The sequence below is a fragment of the Meriones unguiculatus genome, chromosome 21, assembly GCF_030254825.1.
Source record: "Meriones unguiculatus strain TT.TT164.6M chromosome 21, Bangor_MerUng_6.1, whole genome shotgun sequence".
NCBI lineage: Eukaryota > Metazoa > Chordata > Mammalia > Rodentia > Muridae > Meriones > Meriones unguiculatus.
Window position 1 is genome coordinate 48096222 of NC_083368.1, and position 20506 is coordinate 48116727.

Below are 20506 nucleotides of genomic sequence, written 5' to 3' on the forward strand. Positions count from 1 at the left end.
CTCTGACATGAACTCAGTTGCCTGCTCCTTGATCACTTCTCCCTGTGGTGGGGTGACCTAACCAGCCTTGATGGGACATGATAAGCTAGGGTCAGACAGTAAGGGAGAAGTACTTTCCCTATTAGTGGACTAGGGAAGAGGGTTAAGAGAAGAAAAGGGAAGGAGGGTGGGACGAGGAGGAGATGAGGGAGGGGCTACAAAGTAAAAAAAAAATGTTATTAATAATAATAATAGGAATAAGAAAAGAAGCACCTGGTAAGATGTTTTAAAGTTTTTAAATTTAGTAAAATATAGAATAAAGTCCTAATAGCAATGGTAAAAACACTTCTGTATGAGAGTCTAAATTTTTAAGAGGTAGGCATGTACAGTGTGACTTAAAGCTTTTATAACATTTATGCCAGTCAAGAGATCATGTTACTTTATGAGTATGTATGTTTTTATGTTTGTATGTATCCACTGAAGTTGTTTAACTGAGAGACCAAAAATATAAAAATTAGATTTTTTGTGGTAATTTTTTAAAGTTTAAAGCATAAGCCTGAACAAAGGCCAGTCATGTGTAGACATGTCCAGCCACCTGGGGAAAGGAACTAGCTTTACTGCATTCTTTTCCTGCCTACTAGAGATACAGCTGGTAAGAAACTGGACCAGATGGCCAAGCCAGAACCACTTATGGTCTTGACGCCTAACGTAAACCAAACATTTCAAAAGTTAATTTCCCTTACCCAGTCATGTAACACCAAGGCATGTAACTCCATGCTTGCATTTTTTTTCCCTTTAAAAACCTTGTCCCCTAGACTGCAGGGCGGCGTTCCTTTCCTGTTTCTGCAGGAAGTTTCTGCAACCAGTGGCTCAAGCACTTATACAATAAACCCTTATGTGTTTGCAGTGGAGTCAATTCCTGGCGGTATTTGGGGATCTCTTCAACTGGACTTAACAAACATTTATATAATAGTATCAATTATTCACTTATTTGACATTTTTATTAGAATGGTCAGAATGATTAGATCATTCTATTTGAAAAGCAGAAAATTGCAAAAAAATTAGTTCTTTATGTTGTTTTTGTAGAGCTTTTGTAAGGGAAATTGTTTCAATATAATTAATACTCAACATTAGAATTTTTTATTTTCAGTAATCAGATAGAAAGAAGAAGTAATGGCTGTTTAATGAAAATGCTATTTTTGATAATTTACATTGGAAGCCTTTATGTTGAATATCTAGGTTCTTGTCCACCTGCCACTTTTTGTATGTTTAACTAAGAAAAATGAAAGTATATATCTTCATAAACCTTATGTGCTATTAATTTACATCAACTATATTAAGCATCCATATTGAAAAAAACACTACAAATCTTAATTAATAGTGAATCAATTTAAAATATTATTAAAGAAGAAAGTAGTTCTTAAACACAAACATGCAGATAAAGGACAAAATCATTAATTTCCATGAAAAAAGTTGGAAGATAAGGTATGCATACATCAATACCTTTGTATAAGAATGTAGTTGCATAACAGTAACTTCAGTGAGGAAACTGTTAAGTGATAAGAAAAGATGGAATGTGTGAGGAAGAAGAGTTGGGCCAATCTGTATTTTGCTAGTAGTTACAAGTATATACACCGCCAACAAAACATAGAGCTCTCTGCTCTAAATGGATCTATGTACACTGCTCATAGATGATTTTTTCACTGGACTTGATACAACTGAAGATTTTTTTTTTATTTTACATATATCTGAAAACCTTTATTTCATAAAAAGCCATTGGACCCCAATAATACACTCCAATCTCTACTAAGTATATAATCCTACTTCTTTTTAAATCTTTACAGTCCTGCGGCCTCAGAATCTCTCCTTGTTCCTTGGAAGACTTTAGAGTTTTTTTTAAAGACATTGCAAGTACAGTGCTAGTTCCACCAGGATCCCCTGCTTCTCAGCTATCTCCCTTTCCCACCTGCCTTTCCAACCCCCATACTAGCCTGGTCCAGATAGCCAGAGCCCAGATTTAGTGTGGTATGGCTTGCAATTCTTTTTTATTTTTATTTTTTTTTCAATGCAGTTTATTCAGGAACCTTGAACAATCGTCTGACCGTGGGGAAAGCCAGCCCACAGCTTCAATAGCCTCTGGGTAGCCAACCCCAGTGTGCCATGTGGGCAATGCAGGTAGGTCCACATACACGGAAGCAAGCCAGATCCTCAGTCTTAGCCAAATGTGGAGTTGTTTGTGACAGAGAGCACTCACCATCGGGAAGGTGGAAGGCGGAAACCAGCTCCATCTTTAAGGCGCGGCATTACGCAGCTCTCTACAGTTCCCCCCACCCCTTTTTGTTTTAGACGCATCAGGCAAGAGTAGAGGTCTAATCTCTGATATTAGAAATAAATTGGGACTTTGTACCGATGTTCATTTAGGTGTCATCCACCCAAAGAGCATCAGACCTGTCTGATACCTTTTTCTCAGAGGCGGGACCTGGGGCATCAACCCACATGCAATCAGACTTGCTCTTCTCTGGGTCGAAAGCAGCTGACCCTGAGTGCAGTGCTTAGCCTCGCATCCTGAAGATTTTAAACAAAATGCCCCACCTCCTATTTAATATGATCCTTAAGATGTATTTTAATACAAGAATATGTTCAATAATGATGGAAATATACTTTGGGTATCTATAAACATTTCTAGATTATTCTTACTGAAATTTTGCATTTTGTAAATTTATTATAGTTATCAATGGAATCAACTATGAACTTATTAAAAAGTCAATATCGAACACTGTGATTTTTTAATGGGTTTAGTATGTATCTTCTTATAGTTCCAATGTAGCATCAAATGTAATGCCATAAGGAATTAGATCATACTGAACATGTAGATCATACTGAACAGTAGAAAATAAAAGTAAAATCCAAGAGTAATTTGTACCAAAATGTTGTAAATGTAGATTGATATCTTTAAAATAATATATGAAATATTAAATTTTAGCATGTAGAGAAAAATATCATGTAACATTGGAAAAAAAATAAAATGCAGTTTTGAATAAAGGTATCATTGATGAAAATTTAAAGTGAAATAGATTAAATATTGATCACAGAAATGCCAAGGGTTCAAAATACCATTTCTATGGGGGAAAATCACAAAGTAAATTTAAAAGTTTTAAGGCTTCTGCTTGAATAAAAGAAGCGTTAGTTTGGAAATTACGTGAAGTTACAAACATATTCTAAACAAAATGAAAAACTCTAAGCAAGTACCTTAGGATATTTTAATGTCTATTCTGTATTATATTTTATAATGGGCAAAGGACTAGAATGAAGTGGTGGGTAACCTGCAATGTTGTTCTTAGCTAAATTTAAACTGGAAACCAACCACAGAATCTGATATGGTTATGTTTTAAAATTAACAAAGTTTGAGAATTGATACTGAAAGAATAAATGATGTCTATAGATGTAATAATCTAAAGACTGAAGAAATAATGTTGTAATCTGAGATGTTGAACACTGTGTCTGGGTATGCTGAATATCATTAGTATTGTTTGTAAAGTGGAACCCTAGATGCTCTCCTTTTCTTTGCCTTAAAGTTTTGATTAATATGAACTAATTAAAGACTTCATATTAAACCACACCTCCATTTTCAGATACTTTTGCTATCCAGGAGATGGCACTATAGTACTTTGTTTTATAGTCCAGATACCAAATCTGTAAGCCACAGGTTATATTTTCAATGTCTTCATTTTTTGGAGCAAACAAACAATCCCCCTGGTCAACATATAATTTACAACTATCAGTCTCACGCATTGAGAATATTATTATTTTAGGTATATATTCAATGTATGACATGTTCTACCTCAGTGTGGCATAATATTATTAGATTTTTTTGCATTAATATATTTAAGAACTTATGTAACCTTATCAGAGAACATGTAGTGTTTATGATTAATGTCTGAGACTTCAACATTTAACAAAAAATAGCCATTCCAATAAATATCAAATTTGAATTTATAAATGTTAGTGATTTTATTGAGAGTGCCTACAATTTCATTCAACATTCTGTAATTTCAGCAGATTTAGTAGATACATAACATTTCTATATTAAGATCTTCTGATTTTCATATGAACAGGTCATAAAATGAACTCTTACAGTAATTTGAATTCAACACAATGTTCTTCAGTTTTTATATTTTTCCTTATAAACATTAGCTTACTCATTTTTTTCACATTTTATGTACAGGATGATTTTTTTTCTTTTTTCTTGAAAATGCATCCTTGTCTCATACAATACATTCCAACTACAGTTTCCCTTCTTTCCACTCCTCCCAGCTCCTCCCCACCTCTCCTTTCCCCCAGATCCACTATGCTTCTGCTTTCCTTCAGAAAATCACAGGTCTCAAAGATACAACCAATCCCAACAAAACAAGAATCAATATGACATGGCAAAAGTCCTTATATTGAGACTGGAGAAGGCAACCCAATAGATGGAAAAGAGTCCCAAGAACAGGCAAAAGAACAGAAACACCAAGCGATCAGCTATAATATATACAAAGAGAACGTGGTGCAGACTCCTACAGGTCAATGAGTTTTGCTTTAGTCTCTGAGCCCAGTTGAGCCTTGTTGTGTTGAATCAGTGGGCCATGTTCTACTTGTGTCCATCCCATCTGGCTCCTACAATCTCTTCTTGCTCTCTTCAATGGGGTTCCCAGACATATGACAGGAGGGACCTGATGGAGGATCCAGTTGAGGCTCTCTTTGTGCATAAAGTCTGGCTGTGGGTTTTTGTACCAGCTCTGTTCTTTTGGATGAAGCCTCTCTGGTGGCAATTGGACAAGAAGTTTAGCAGAATATCATTAGGAATCATTTCACTGATTTTTTTTTTCTTTTTGCCTGTGGTGTTTGGTTCTAGCCCAAGTTTCTGGAATATCTAGTCTCTGTTTCCAGGCCATGCAAGCAGTGCAGGGCATGGGACCCCTCACTTGGTGTTGGACTCAAGTTAAACCAGGTATTGGATGGCCACTTCCACAAGTTCTACACCATCATCATTCCAGTATATCTTTCAGGCAAGACGGATTGTAGGTTGAGGGTTTTGTGGCTAGGTTGGTCTCCAGGGTTTCTCTTCCCATAGTCTGACTAGTACCTTCCACCAAAAAGAGAGACCAGAACACAGGAATGAAGGCTTCACACAGGCACTAGGTCAACCTCTCTAAGTTCAATGAGTTGTAATGGATGCTGTTCTTGGCAATCCCCTGTCCCCTGCAGTCAGCTTTCAGGTAGGGAACCTTTGTCCTTGCACCAGTCTGCGATGTTTGGATATCTTCATTGGACCCCCTTGGCTAACAACTGAACTAAATACAAACCAGTCACACCATTGGAAACCTTGCCCAGCTCTAAAAGTTTGCCAGTTCAGACTATATAACTCCTAGTACTAGGAGTCCTCATTAAGGTCATCCTCATAGACTCCAGGAAGTTCCCACTGCAATGTGTTTCTATCACCCCTTAGCTGACCTCTAATTCCAGCCATCTTTCCCTGAGCTCTCTCCCTGTACTCTTCTCCACTCCAGCCAGATCTCTCCAGCTCTGTCCCCACCCATCCCCAGTTTGCCAGGTGACCCTTTAACCGTATATGAAGAAATGTATATATTTTCTTTCCAAATATTCCTGAGAGAAATTAGGTGTAAATTTTTATTACAGGTTAGTGACATTTTTAATCATAAATTTTATCTTAGGTGTTATACCAGGCACTGGTAGTATACCAATGTGGTGGAGAAAACCTCTGATTTATGAAGTGCCTTAGTCTCATGTGAGTCAAGCTTGTCATTTTAAACCACAAATTTTATTAATGATGCACAAAACACTAAAGGGTTTGCTGGGTTTTTATTAAAAAGTAATAAAGATACTTACTGATGCTTTTGGGCATATCTAAAACAGCAATTATTGTCATTTTGATTATCAGAAAGAATATTCATGGAAATAGATACTAAGATTGTACCAGACTGCCTCCACACCCCCCCATAGTAAAACTTCATTAGAATTTAATTCTGGTACTTCGGGCCCAGCTGGCACTGTAATTATTCCTCCTGCAATTCCCACCTCTAGCAAAATAGCTTCAGAGACCACAGCCTTGCAACTTTCTAAGTGGGCCTCCTTTTCTGAAGAATTCAGAAAGGTGTAACTTCTTATATGTTTTTACATCTTTTTTCAGAAGTCACATTGCTAAACACTTTAGGCGTCCTCACATTTTTTCTGAAGTTTTCCTCCACATCTTTTGGCTGCTTGTCTGACTCTGTCTAACCTACGTTCTAGTTACATGTCTCTTTCCTTCTTTCAGTCATTCTTCTCTTGGTTGCTGCTAACTCTTACAGATTACTTGTTCTGTTTCTCTTTTTTTCTTCTACTTTTTGTTGAACACAATCAAACCTGCCTTTGAACTGAACAGGCAGATAACAATAAAACGAAGATAAAAAATCTAATTGGAAAAATTATCATTCTAATTATTTGGAAAAAAGAAATCAACATACATAGTTTGAATCATGACTTAAAGAAAATGAATCTAGGTTGCTGGATCCATAGGGGAGAAAAGTGAAAAAAACAAAGAAACATTCCAGCCAAATGTGTAAAGATCACAAACCCAAGATACAAGTCAAACAAAAGCTTGCTCTGTATTTTAATTTATATTTATAGACTCTTTTCCTTTCCCCAGAACTAACCAACCCCCACACCAGGCATCTGATTTGCAATAGACTATTTCTGAAAGAAAGGCAGAATACAAAATTTCTTCAGAGTGTAAAGACACAAGCCAACAATAATAACAAGAAAAAAAAGTGACAGAAATGTTAATACTATAGCACCTCAGTCTCCAAAAGATTAAACACTCCAGCTCTTAACCAGATTAGCATGAAGTCTGACATTAGCCATTTATAAACCACAGTTTCTATTAACTAGAAAGCAGTCCACTCAAAAGAAATGCAACCCAGGAATAATAGTAGAGACACCATGAGAGCACAAATGAGTCAAGAAAACTGAACTAAGTATGCATCTAAAGTGAAACATCAGAGAAGACACAAAGGTAAGAAAAAATTAAATTGATTCTTATTCTTTTTGTTTTGTTTTGATTTTCAAGACAAGAATTCTCTATGACACCTTGGCTGTCCTGGACTCATTTTGTAGACCAGGCTGGTCACAAACTCACAGAAATTCACCTACCTCTCTCTCCCTGAGTGCTGGGATTACAGAGATGCACCACAGTGCCTGGCTTCATTCTTACTCATAATCAACTTAAACTATAATTCTTTGTTCAAATGTACTATAGTAACTACATTTCATGATTCTTGAAAATAGAGATGTAAAATTAATCATGTAGTATCACAAGTATCAGCATGATATACATATGCTGAATGTATAAATCTTACTATATAGTAAGGTACTTACATAAAAAAAAATAAACCTTCAGTATCCAAAATAGTAATATAACATTTGAAGTGAATTCACACTCATTAAAACATATTGTGAACTTTGGTTGTCACTAAAGTTATAGTGAAAGTAGAATCTACGTGAGAAGACATATTGTTAATTTATCAAATAAAATGGCTGATTAATACTGGGTAATAAAAAAAGATGAAAGAGAAAGTAAAAATATGCTAAAATAAATCTGGAAATATATTCCTCTCTGAAAACATAATTTTTAAAAAAATATTTAAGGTCTTTAATTTTAACAGCAACCACTGGTGAGAACTTTTTCTTTAGTTCCAAACAACTGCTTGCTTGGTCTTAGGATTGCATTGCTGACAGTGAGTGAAAGGAGGTGAAGGGGTCCTACATCAGAGGAACAAAGGGGAGGACCAAAGAAACCACTGGCAGCCTCTGAAAATCCTGTTCCACTTTGTTAGGATTGCAGCAGTGAACTGCAGGGTGTATCAGAAAACACACACAAGGATTCTTAAAATGGACAACTGAGTTTTTGGAATCCTCAAATTTATTTTAAATGTAGTTTCATAAACACAACAGTTGAAAAAAAGATTGTCAGAGTTGATTAAATAACTAGACCAATTATAATTGCCTACAAGAAACTCACTGTACATATGTTGCTGTCTCCCACATACTGAAATAGTTTTTTTTTTTTTTTTTTTTTTTTTTTTTTTTTAATATAAAGCATCAGTAGATATCTTAGTTTGGGAAAGTCACTTACAATCCATTTTAGCATCAATTTGTGAGGCAAAGAGTATGCCTAAGATTGGTTCTGGAAAAACCAATGTTTTGCTTTTCTTACTTACTATTGATAAGTTTCTTTCAATGCCAAAAATATGTTTTGAAAGGTAAAATAAAATGCTCACCCATGTATAAGATATATATCATGGTGTAATTTATCATTAATTTATGAGGGGATACCTAAGAACCTGCCGTATTCAAATAATTATGATACACACATATAAGTATATAAAATCAACATAAATACTGAAGTGAATTTTGACTCAGTTCAAATTCTTGAGCATATCTACACTTTATTTGTCAATTTAACCACCACTTTGTAGGTTTATTTGTCAAGTGATAAATAACACAACCTTTATATTTTATTATATCAGTGTAACTTAAAATGAGTTTATAATCAATATCACAACTTTAAACGTATTTACTGAGACTATGTCTGTAATAATTAAGAAGCTGTAAATTAAAGTTTAATAACAAATTATTCAATTTGGCTTTACACTAAACCATGAAAACAAATACTATTAATACCAATTTGTGTATGTACCATGACATTTATATAATTGGGTTATTGAAATAATTTAAACTGTGTGACAATGACTCACATAGATTATATGTGCAATTTATTACTATACACAAAGCACTGATAAGCTTTATGTATAGACTGTCACAAAATATTTACTTTGGTACTTATATGCAGGACATAACATTCTGGATAATAATAATTTATATCATGTGTATTTTAGAGTTTATTCCATATCCATGCTCTCTTTTCAATAGTTTATTTATTTAATCAATTTACAACCTGATTTCTCCCTCCCTCCATTTCCTCTGCCCCTTATGGTCAGAAAATAGGAGACCCCCATGAGTATCGACCCACTGTGGAGGATCAAGTTTCAGCAAGACTAAGTCCATTCTCTCCCTCTTAGGCCAGACAAGATAGCCCAGCTAGGAGAAAAGAATCCAAAGGCAGGCAACAGAGTCAGAGACAGCTCCTACTCCAACTGTTAAAGGACCCACATGAAAAATAACCTGAATATCTGCTACATATGTATAAGGGACCTAATTCCAGATCATGCAGGCTCTTTGGTTGGTTATTCTGTCTCTGTGAGTCCCTATGGACTCAGGTTAGTTGACTCTGTAGGTCTTCTTGTGGGTGTCCTTTCAGCTTTCTTAATCCTTCTTACCACTATTTTTTCTTTTTTTAATTAATTAATTTAATTTATATATCAGTCATAGGACCCTATCTCCTTTCCTTCTATTCCCACCCTCCCTCCTGCATCCCCTCTCTTTTATTCTAAAAAAAAATAGGGGATATTCTTACCCAGACACCCCATCTCATCTATTCATGTGAGGGCCCAGTTCCTCTTCCCCTGGTGGCCTTGTAGGGAAGTCTCATCAGGGGGACGTGATCAAAAAGCAGGCAACAGAGTCTATGTCAGAGATACTCCCACTCCCCTAACTAGTGGACCAACATGAAGCCTAAGATACCCATTGGACTTACCTTCTTAGAATCTGTGCATTGTAGTATGTCTATCCTGTATGTCTATCTTGTAGTATGACTAAAATCTATTTACAAGTGAATGTATACCATGTTTTTTTTTTTTTTTTTTTTTTTCTGAATCTGTGTTACCTCGCCCAGGGTGATCTTTTCTAGTTCCATATATTTGCTTACAAATTCCATGATTTTCTTTTTTTCAATGACTGAGTAGTATTCCACCATGTAACTGTACCAGTTCCTTAATCCATTCTTCAGTTTAGGGGAACCTAGGTTGTTTCCAGTTTCTGACAGCACACTGTTTTACATACCTTGAAAGAATAATTCTAAACTTTATATGGAAAAACAAACAAACAAACAAAAACTCAGAATTGCTAAAATGTTCCTATACAATAATAGAACTTCTAGAAGTATCTCCATACTTGACCTCAAGCTATACTACAGAACAATGGTAATAAAAACTGCATGGTATTGGCCTGAAAATAGGCTGGTTGATCAATGGAATCGAGTTGAAGGCCCAGAAATAAACCCACACACCTATCCACCTGAGTTTTGACAAAGGAGCCAAAGCCATACAATGGAAAAAAAGACATTATCTTCAATAAAGGCTGCTGGTCTAACTGGATGTCTATAAGAAAAAAGTGCAAATAGATCTATATTTATCATCATGCACAAAACTCAAATACAACTGGATCAAAGACCTCAACTTAAAACCTGATACACTAAATCTGCTAGAGGAGAAAGGGACAAGGGCCTTAAACTTTTTGGCACAGAACAGAACTTCCTGAACAGAACACCAGCAGCTTAGGCTCTAAGATCTATAGTTTATAAATGGGGCCTCATGAAACTAAAAAACTTCTGTAATGCAAAGGACACTACCAATAGAATGAATTGGCACTCTACAGATTTGGAAAAGATCTTCACCAATCCTACATCTTACAAAGGGCTGAAGAGCTCAAGGTATAAAGAACTCAGGGAATTGAACACCAATAAACCCAATATTTCAATTAAAAAGTGGTGTGCCCAGCTAAACAAAGAATTCTCAACAGAGCATTCTTCCTTCTCCTCTTCTACAAGACTCCTGGAGCTCTGATTATTGTTTGGCAGTAGGTCTCTGCACCTATTTCAGATGCAGCAATTCAAACAGAACTATACCTCCTAGCAGAAGTGAATCAATAATAAAAATCTCCCAAGCAGCCCGGAATTGTGGCTCAGTCCTGTAATCCTAGCACTTGGGTGTGGGAAGCTGCTTCTGACATGGCTATTTTGGCTTGACTCTTGCTCAGCTGTTTTAGAGGTCATTGCCATTTTCTTTACTATCCAAGCTCATAGTTTCTATTTCTCTGCCAGCTAGAACTTTCCTGTATATTAGATGACAGGCTGTTGCCGTGGGAAACTTTAGGAGTCTGCTACATGGGATTCTGCTTTCTGGCCTTGGCAGATACGAATTTTATCTAAAGTTCCAAGACTGTCCTTGGTGGCCCAGGGGAGAGGGGTGTTCTGTTCCTGAGAACCAGATAACAAGTTTTGTGCAAGCGTGGGAGCCAGATAGTAATTTTTGTATAGCCTTGAGTGAATTCTCGGACACTCTGCCATGTGACACAATTACCGATACTGTGAGGAGACTCTTTTGTGATTCTTTTCTATATAAGTGTACGCTTTGCCTTCATTATATGAGACTTAATCAGATACCTGTCTTGTCTCCATTCTCCACGTCTCTTGTCCCACATTATTCTAGCCCCCTCTCTTATGGTCTTCCTCGACTGACCTGCTGGACAGGTCACTTGGGGAGGCAGAAACAGGTAGACCTCTGTGAGTTCAAACCCTGTCTCAAACAACAAACAGCATCAACAACATCTCCTAAGCAAAAAATTAAAAGGGTGAGATGGATTTACCATGGACTTTTAACAAACGTTCAAAGAAGAGTTGATTCAAATACTCCTCAAACACTCTACAAAATAGAAATAGATTTGTTTAGTGATGTAAGAGTTACCCTGATACCTAATCCACTTAATCCCTACCCCAAAGAATATAAGTACATACTTATTTCTCTTACAGACATGGATGCAAAAATTCTCAAAATAGTTCTTGAAAATCATATCCAAGAACACATGAAAGAAATGATTCCCATGGCCAAGTAGCCTTTATTTCAGAAGTGCAAGGATGGTGCAAGATGTATAAATCAATAAATACAATTTGCCATATAAACATACTGAAAGACAAAGACCACATATTCATTTTATTAGATGCAGAATATGCTTTCCAAAGAATTCAACAATCCTTCATAATAAAAGTTCTAGGGAGTATGAATACAAGGGAAATACCCCAACGTAATAAAGGGAGTTACAGCAACCCGATATATAACACCAACTTAAATGGAAAGAAACTCATGGCCATTCCAATATAATCAGAAACAAAACAAAATTGTCCTCTCTATCCCTATTCTAAAGTCAACTCCAGATAGATCAAACACCTCAATATAAAACCATATACACTGAACCCAATAGAAGAGAAAATAGGGGCATCCTTGAATTCATTGGCACAGGCAGACTTTCTGAACAGAACATCATTAATTTAGTCACTAAGATTAACAAATAATAAACGGGATTTCATAAACCTGAAAGTTTCTGCATGGCAAAAGACACTGTCATTGTAACAAAGTGGCATCTGAAGATTTTGAAATGATTTTTCTTTTTTCTTATCTTTTCTTTCTTTCTTTCTTTTTTTTACCGACTACACATATGATACATGGCTAATTTCTAACTCAAAAAAACACCTGAATATAATAAAAACAAATACCCCTGTTAGAAATACCCCTGTTAGAATGGGGTACAGATTTAAACAAAAAAAAATTTACAAAAGAGAAAACTCAAATGTCTGCGAAGATTTTAAAAGAATGTTCAACATCGCTGGTCGTGAGGGAAATGCAAATGAAAGATGTTGAGATGTCCAAGATGAATGTAGATTATTCTAATATCTCTTATACATTGCCAGAGTGCATTTGGTTTGCTATGACACACATGTTGTTCATTCTTTAGTTCAGTATTTATGGTCCCTAACTTGTACAGATAATATGTAAAGAGTGAAACTTTGACACTTGGGTCTACTGGGTAGAGGTGTGTCATTACTCACAGAATTTTGAAGATTTTGCCCACCTCTGTTTCTGACCTGCATTTCCAATCCCTTACACGTTATCATGTGAGGAGTTAAAAACAGAAAGTGTTACTATATTGGACATGCTTTTCTTGCCATGATAGACTGTGTTTCTTGTGATGAAACACAGAGCTGTTCTATTAAGTCTGTCATGTCAGGTCATTAACACAACTAAGACAGAAGTAGCTGATGCAAACACAAAACAAAATCTTTCCCTTCAAGGCAATGTATTCTTTGGATCATGTACATATATGTTTGTAAGAGTTTGTTAGAAAAAGAAACACTCGAATTGAATGCTAATGAAAACAAACACTATATTAACCATAAAAAATGTTAAGAACCTTGATGGCATTGTAGCAACTTGTTGATAAGAAAGGCTGGAGAATTTGATACAATTACATATGAATTAACCATGTCCATATTTATGTGTGTGTTAAATTAAAAAACAAATGACGTTAAAAAATTTAGTGAAGTGGAAAGAAAGGAGTTTCAACAAAATCACGACAATAAAATATTTAACATTTAAGGTGACGGATTTTCCCGTTCCCTAGAGTTTTGACTATGTAATGTACAAATAAACCAAAACATGGTTCTGTATCCCTTAAATAGGGTAACATGTCATGACAACCAAAAGACTTTACAAGAAAAGACTTCTCAAAAGCAAAAATTAAGATATTTGTATTTCATAATAAAAAGTTAAAATGTTATAGTTTTACATACTGTAGTCATTGTCAAATAAAATCTGCCATAACACATATTAAAAGTAGGAAATATAGTGTTAAATGTTTTGTTTTACTTAAAAAATTAAGTATTCAGCTAACTTTAAAATTTTATTTTTTTCTTCCTAAACTATGTTACTCTCATGTAATTTTAAGGATAAATATATGCTGTTTGAATTTAAGTTTAATATAGTAATGAATTTTGCACAACAAATAAAATGGATTTTTATAGAAAATAACAACATTATACTTAGCTATTACTTGCTTACAATAAATATTCAAGAGGATGAAATGTTATTAAATATATATTATTAATGCCATAACTATATGTAGTATAAATTGTTCTTAAACCTTACACTGGACTCATCCAGAAGACTAAGAAGAATGGATTAGTGTGTTTCTTGTTTTAAACCTCTAATTTAATGAACTTCTACTGAGCATTGTGTTAAATGGTTGATAGTGATACAAGATAAAGTCATCTGAAGAGGAACCTCATTTTAACAATATGCCACCACAAGATCTGGCTGTATGCAAGCTTATAGAGCATTTTCCTTAATCATCCACGGGGAAGGGACCAGCCCATTGTGGACTGGGTCATCCCTGGGCTGGTGGTCCTGAACTGAATAAACCAACAGGCTGAGTGTGCAGTGAAGAGCTATCCAATAGGTAGCACTGTTTTATGACCTCTGTATCACTTCTTTTTTTAATAAATTTTTTTTTAATCACAGGTTATTTACTTTGCATCTCAGTCGTAGCCCCCTCCCTCATTTCCTCCCAATTCCATCCTCCCTCCATCATCTCCTCCCTGCCCCTTTCCAAGTCCACTGTTAGGGAAAGTCCTCCTCCCCTTCCATCTGATCCTAGCTTATCAGGTATCTTCAGGACTGGATGCAATGTCCTCCTGTGTGGCCTAGCAAGGCTGCTCCTCCCTTGGGGGGGGGGGAGGTCAATGAGCCAGCCATCGAGTTTATGTCAGAAATAGTCTCTGTTCCACTTACTAGGGAACCCACTTGGATACTGAGCTACCATGGGCTATATCCGAGCAGGGGTTCTAGGATATATCCATATATGGTCTTTGATTGGAGAAAGAGTCTCATAAAAGACTCCTGTGCCCTGATATATTTTGTCCTTGTGGAGCTCCTGTCCTCTCCAGGTCATACTAACTCCTCCTTCTTTCATATGATTCCCTGCACTCTGCCAATGGAGCTAAACAGAGAATTCCCTGTAGAAGAATATAGAATAGCAGAGAAACACTTAAGGAGATGTTCAACATCCTTAGTCATCAGGGAAATGCAAATCAAAATGAACCTGAGATTTCACCTTATACACATCAGAATGGTTAAGATAAAAAACTCAAGTGACAACACATGCTGGAGAGGTTGTGGAGAAAGGAGAACCCTCCTCCATTGCTGGTAAGAATGTAAACTTATACAACCACTTTGGAAATCAATCTGAGTCTTTTTCAGACAATTAGGAATAGTGCTTCCTCAAGATCCAGCTACACCGCTCCTAGGCATATATCCAAAAGATGCTCAAGTACACAACAAAGACATTTGCTCAACCATGTATGTAGCAGCTTTACTTGTAATAGTCAGAAGCTGTAAACAACCCAAATGTCCATCAATAGAGGAATATATAAAGAAAATTGTGGTACATCTACACAATGGAATGCTACTCAGCTATTAAAAACAAAGAAATCATGAATTTTGCAGGCAAATGGTGGGACCTAGAAAAGATCATCCTGAATGAAATACCAGCAGCACAAAGACACACAAGGTACATAAGGTATATACTCACTTATAAGTGGGTATGAGACCTATAAGATAGGACAAACATACTAAAATCTGTATACCTAAAGAAGATAAACAAGAAAGAGGACCCTGGGTAAGCTGATCAATCCTCACTTAGAAAGACAAATGAGATGAACATTGGATGTAGGCGAAAACAAGTAACAGAACAGGAGCCTACTGCAGAGGGCCTCTGAAAGCCTCTACCTAGCAATGTATCAAAGCAGATGCTGAGACTCTGCATCACTTCTTGCCTCCTGACCCCTACCCTGCTCATTGAGTTTCAGTCTTGACTTTCTTTGATGATGAACTATGATATGGAAGCATAAGATGAATAAACACCTTCCTTCCCAAGGTGATTTTTTTTTTGTCATGGTGTTTCATCACAGCAATAACAACCGTAATAAAGACAAATATATTAGAAAGCCTTAAATATGTACTTCCAGAACTAACCTGTGAAAATTCTATTCCTTTGAAACTGTGTACTTATGTATCAAAATATATGTTTGATGCCTACAAAAATGATTTTATTTCACATTCTGTCATTTAAAGAGCTGGAATGAATAAGATATTATGTCATTAAAATAATGAAAAGCAACGTGACAGTATAGATTTGTGAGGAAAAATTAAAAATTATTATTAAGCTCAAAGCTTACTACCCATTATAGAAAGGAGTTTTCATTCTAATAAAATGACTTTGAAAGTAAAAATAACGTTGTTAGAGACCCTGACATTAATATCCAAATTCATTTAAGAATAGCCTATATCTAATGCATTGTTTATACAGTTCATATGAAGTAAAAATAATTCTCCCTTTGAGCAGTGGTACACACCTATAATCCAAGCACTCAAGAAGGCAGAGACATTTTTCTGAGTTTAAGAAGTTGAGGATTCCCTGTTCTACAAAGTAAGTCAAGGTTAGCCAAGGATACTGAGAATAACCCTATCTTGTAAAACCAAAATCAACCTTCCCCGCCAAAAAAAAAAAAAAAAAAAAAAAAAAAAATCTCTGTAATTCTTTCTAAATTCTTCCTAACTTTCATATTAATATTGTTACAAATTACCTTTCAATGTTAAGAAAAGCATTATCATGTACCTTGTGATATAATTTTTGAACTTTAACCTTTTATAAGATTATGTACTATTAATTGGCATAGAACTCCATGTCTTTTTATTCAGGTAGCCATGGTACAGATAGCTCAAAAGGATAATTGAAAAAAAAATTAATTTTTCTTTTGGGAGTATTTCTCATACAGAAAAGTTAATAAAAGCCAAGACTCAAATTTAATTACGTAAATGTTCCTTGAAAAGAAATCTATAAAGTAATGCCAAAAGCTTTTCTACAGAAGAGTGAATTCCTCATCTAAGAACCTGCAATTAGATCTCATGTCCTGTGAGATCTTTCTTAAACTAGAACCACTGCTTCTGAGCTGCCTTAGTGTGCTGTGAGTTATTCAGTAATGTTTTGGACATCCTTATTTACAAATTCATCATCCTGCTCTGAACCTTTTCAAATATATCTTATATAGAATTGATTTTTCCATTTCTGCATAAAGATAGTATACTCTACAAAGTAAGTCTTGATCATTTCCAATGATATTTCTCATCTTTGTGATGCTCTTAGAGATGACTTTTTTCTTTACTATGAATTTGGAAGTTGATTTTATTGGCTTTATTTTATTGCCCTTTAGCCATTCATTATTTTATCTACATACAAAGGTGTTTATAACAGTTTGAGTTTCCCAAAGTAAGGTATGATCTTTAACTTTCCAAAATTCTCAACAGGTAGAAAAACTCATAACATTCAAAAACCTGATACTATTTTGAGTTATGAATCTGCTTTCTCCGAAAAAATGTCAGAGGAACTCTAATCACTTAGCTAGGAAAGATTTTGAATATAACTCTGTGGATAAAATTACTCTGGTATTAGCATGGAATAATAGACAGACTTAAGTAATGAAATGAAAATTGGGTGACACGAAAGACTTGTAATTGTGGAAGTCGGGCATTTCCAGATGTTTCTCCCTTTAGGTGGTCAAAGGAGACATACTTCAGTTCATGAAGTAATTTTTTTTTAGTATGGTTTTTCATTAGAGAATACTAACCCATTTAGAGTTTCCCAGATTTGTTCTAATCCTGCAGACACATGCTCCAAAAGAATTGTAGCATAGCTATTTTCCTTCTAGAATAGTAAAAGAGAGCTGAATTTAAAATGGTCATGATGACTTACTGTGTATGACATTTATTCTCTAAAAACACTATGTAGTATGATCCTAACATTAAGTATATGATCATCAGAGTAGCACAAAGGAAGCTTTGCAATAAGTTTTGTCACTTGCTTTGAACTCAGTCTGCTTAATGTCATATTATTTGTACGAACATAGATTTTAATTAAGAAAGTAATTATTACTAATGATAGGTGAAACTTTATGAATAAAACTGTTTTCCTATTTAAAAACAGCAAGTACATGACCAACAGTGAAATAATTTGCAGAGTTTCCCAACTTTTAATGACCTTATTTTCTGGTCTGTCTTGAAGCTATCATAATACTTTCTAAATTGAATATTGTGACATAGGATATTTAACAAAATCACTCACCTTTCAGTGTTAAAAAAAGATGCTTATGTAAAATCTTGGGCAAATAATGAAGTTTCTATCATAATAAATCATACCTAAGGTACCCCCAAACACACACACACACACACACACACACACACATCCCTACCCACATAGATACATTCGGATAACTATTCTCTCATTTATTACTCAGGATTCATTGGAATTTCTAATAGGTTAGTCTATTAATTCAGCTAGATCATAATTGGAATAAGCCAAGAATATCTCTTACATATATGTCAAAGAATATTGTCTTTAGGATCTGGTATTCATTTCAAATATTTCAAAACATACTAATGGAAGTTTTATGGTTGCCTATGCTTGTCACACCCATTTAAGTGTGCCTTGCTCATTTGATGTAACAGGTAGGCTCAATGTGCTTTTACCAGTAAAGTTTATTACATTGTTCTGAAAGGTACTAAATAAATGTTTTGCAATGGGGTCTTCCTGAAGGGCAGGAGGAACCTTGTCAAAGTTCATACAAAAAGGCAGGTAGTACAGATAACATATGAGGACTGTGCTCACAAAACTTTCTTCTGAGCACTGCTGTTGAAAAGGCCACAGAGGAAGACTGGGATAAGTTTTTTACTAAAGTCACTGTAAAGGTAGAGAGAAACTGCATTTTAATGTAAAGATATAGTTTAAAGACAAAGACTGGCTAAATGTACAGAAATGTTATTATTGGAGATCATGAGACCTAAATTCAGTATTACTTTTAATTTTATTAATATAAGTCGATAATATGATGTAGTGATATGATCGCATGTCATACACATATATGTCTAAATCCTTCATATATACATACAGAAGTTAGTTCTGTGGTCAAACAAATTATGATACCGTCTTATATAGTTATTTAGCATATATTATCTGAAAAATTTCATAAACTGTAATGTTATTCACTATAGATTTATGTGATATATATGTAGATATATTCTTTTGTGTAATTGCAACTTTGTACTGGCATACATATTTTTATTACTACCTGGCAATAACTTCTATATAGTTACCATGTGTTTGACAAATAAGTGAACCTACATGTCAGTGAACAATAATGTTCAGTAAAACAGTATTTTGTATATAAATATCTTTTGTCACATCTAACAATTTCAATTACTATGTTTACTGTGCTTTTTAATTATAGTTCCCTTAATACTGAATGTGCCCAATATATTCTAGTTGTAGAAAATTTTTATAAAGCTTTATCCAAAGCATGTATCTTATCTCTGTGTCGATTACATGGAATAATAACACAACTACAGAGCATATTTTTTATTTGAACTGTGTACTTTGAATTTTCTTGGATTCATTAGACTAATTGAGTGATATTATTAGTTCTTTGTATCTTGAAATACTAACAAACCCTTTTATGTTTTTCTTTCCTTTTATACAATTTTTATTCTTCTCTCATACAATGTATCCTGGCAGCATTTCTCCTCCCTCTAATCCCCCAGCAACCCCCTACATACCCCTACCTCCTACCTTCTCTCCTAGATCTACTCCTCCTCAGTTTCACTTCAGAAAAGAACAGGCCTCTAGGATGTCAGCTGAAGACAGCATAACAAGACACAATAGGACGAGGCACAAACCCTTCTAATAGGGTTGGGAGAGGCAATGCAGTAGGAGGAAAAGGGTCCCAAGTGCAGACAAAAGAGTCAGACATATCTGCTCATAATGTTAGAAATACCATAAGAACACCAAGTGGACAAACATAACATATATGCAGAGGACCTAACATAGATCCATGTTTGCCATCAATGATTGGTGCTTTAGTCTCTACAAGAGCCAGCCTGCAGATTCGAATAGTTTTTAAGTGGGGAGTGAGGGCTGAAAGAAAGTTAAAAACAAACAGAGACTCGCAAGATTGTAGCACCAGGACAACTCTTGTTCTGACCAGCAGCACAGCAGGATCAGCACAGTGAACAGCAGTCAGAACTCACAGCCCTAAAACACAAGTGATTGTATTTCCCAGATGAGATGTTACCCCAGAGTGGGGGATTCAATCAGCTTCAACTCACCCAACTGAACTGCAGAAGAGATCCCAGTTCTACCAGGTGCTTAGTCACCAGCCCAGAGCAACACTCCAGCATGCTCTGATCATTGTCCCAGACTGAACTGTGGGCACCAAAACATCAGAGACTGTGATTTCCAGTTGAGAGATAACCCCATAGACCGACCTTAGGTCACCCAGACATTCCCTGGAAAAGACCTGGGTTTCTGTGGGCACCCAGGAGCCAGCCCAGAGACAGAGCCAGGGACCCAGGTACCAGCACAGAGTCCTGCCAATGCTCCTGACTAGCTGCCCCAAATAGAACTGTGGGCCCAGGGCACCAGAGACTGAGTTTCTCTGTCGGGTGCAAATCCACACAGAGGGGAACAGCTGGTCTGGTCTCAGAGCACTCAGCCAATACCAGCACCCCAAAAAGGCCTCCAAAAAAATTACCCAGTTTTGGCAGACACCTAGGCACCCAGTCACCAGAAAGGTGGAAGGGCAGAGCCACACAAGTCTGTGCCTGCCAGTTCTACTAGCCATCCCAGACAGAATGGCTGTCCTCAAAGCAAA